Source organism: Elephantulus edwardii, unplaced genomic scaffold (genome assembly GCF_000299155.1).
Source record: "Elephantulus edwardii isolate Elephantulus edwardi_28Jun2011 unplaced genomic scaffold, EleEdw1.0 scaffold00001, whole genome shotgun sequence".
Lineage (NCBI taxonomy): Eukaryota > Metazoa > Chordata > Mammalia > Macroscelidea > Macroscelididae > Elephantulus > Elephantulus edwardii.
The window spans coordinates 3,351,578-3,353,498 of record NW_006399751.1 but is presented as its reverse complement, the minus strand read 5'-3'; positions in this window follow the sequence as shown (position 1 = coordinate 3,353,498).

The window sequence follows — 1,921 nt, the reverse complement described above, 5'->3', positions numbered from 1 at the left end:
ATTTTACACTCCCACCAACAGTGAATAAGGGTTTCAGTTTCTCCACAACCTCGCCAGCATTTATTGCTTGCTGTTCTGTTAAATTTTGCTATTTTGACTGGGGTGAGATGATATCTCATAGTTGTTTTAAGAATCTTTGTCTTTTTGATGTTCATCTGTGATCCATATTGAAGACTGCAGTCTTTGACCTAAAGCAGATGCTTCAGGCCCTCCTCATTTTTGGCAGGCAAGTTTGTATCACCTGCATAACTTAGATTGTTGGTGAGTCTTCCTCAAATTCTGATAATACACTCCTCTTTATGAAACCCAACTTCTTGAATGATCTGTTCAGCGTATAGCTTGAAAAGGTAGCCAGTTTTATGGCAATGAGTTGAGAGGTAGAATAGTAATTACACACTTAGCTGCCTAAGTAAAGGGCAACCCACAAAGCAGCTGCTTGGGAGAAAGACACCGTAGGAAACCCTATGAGGCAATTCTACTCTGTGGTGTAAGAGGTGAGTCAGAATTGACAGGATGACACACAGCAACCATTCATTAACTAGAGTATATTGTAATTTTCCCAATTTTCCCACTATTGCTCTTTTTCAGTTCCCAAAGAAAATCCAAGGTCCCACCTCACATTTAATTGTTTTATCTCCTTAACTACTTCCATTCTGTGACAGTTTTTCAGTCTTCCCTTGCTTTTCAGGGTCTTGACAATTTTGAAACATCTGAATCGGTTATTTGTAGAATATCCCTCTGTTTTTGTTTGATTTTTCTCATGATCACATTGGAGTTACTCACCTTTGGCAAGATCATCACAGAAATGATTGCCTTTCTCCCTTACTTTTCCCCTTACTCCTAAGGGGAGTAGCTTTCTATTCTTCTGTTAATGGTGATTACCTTGGCCACTTGATTAAGGTCTTATTGTCAGGCTTTCACACTGTGAAGTTACTATTTCTCCCTTTGTCATGAATAAATATGGAGGCATTGGTGATTTAGTGGTGGGATTCTTGCAGCCTCCACTGATAATAGACACTACTTGTCCATCAGTGGAGGCTGATATGTTGCTGTGATGCTGAACAAGTTTCAGCAGTGCTCCCCAACAACGATGGCTAACAAGAAAGATCTGAAAATCCACTTCCCAAAATCAGGTGGTGAAAACTCTATGGATCATAATTATCTGATGTTCAGTCCTGGGTGTGGTACAGGGAGGGCCCTGGTAGCATTTTATCCCAGTGCTCATGAGATTGCAAGAGATCAGAGAACTAACTCAGAGGCAGCTACCAGCAATGAATAAATATCTTGGAGGAGTTCTTGAGACTACGGTAATATCCTCTAACTTTTATCTGCTAGTTTTAGTATCTGTCATTGGATTTTCCTACAATAGGTATTTCCTCTGGCACTAGTGATTATGTAGTTCTTTCATTGCTCCTATATTTATTTACTGAAACTCCTGTTGACTCTTCACAGAAGTTTTACTCTCTGTTTACCATTTTTTCCACAGTCTCAGACTCTTGTTTCTTAAAAGAGCTCTATAAAGATGCTAAAAAAATGGGAACAAAGAGAGGGGAAAAAAGTTATAAACAAAGAAACCAAAGAGATTGCAAATTACTCATTCCGTTTTGTTGCATGACTTTGAAACAAGTCACTGTTCTTCTCTGAAGTTTTAGTTTGCTCTTAAAACAAGAGGTCTTAGCTATCTCTAATTCCCTTAAAATTCGAAAATGCTAGGATTCTATAACAGGAGCTTGGTTGTGAGAGAGTTTGTTGCTTTTATCACCAGAGTGCCCAGCAATGAGAAAGTAGACAAGGGAATTCAAAAAGGAGAGGAAATGGTCCATGAATCTTTTACAAGCACTAGTGGTACTAACATTAATAATACTTTCCACACCAAGAAATACATTGAGGGGAATGTTAAGGTTTAGAGAGGAGGCCAGCC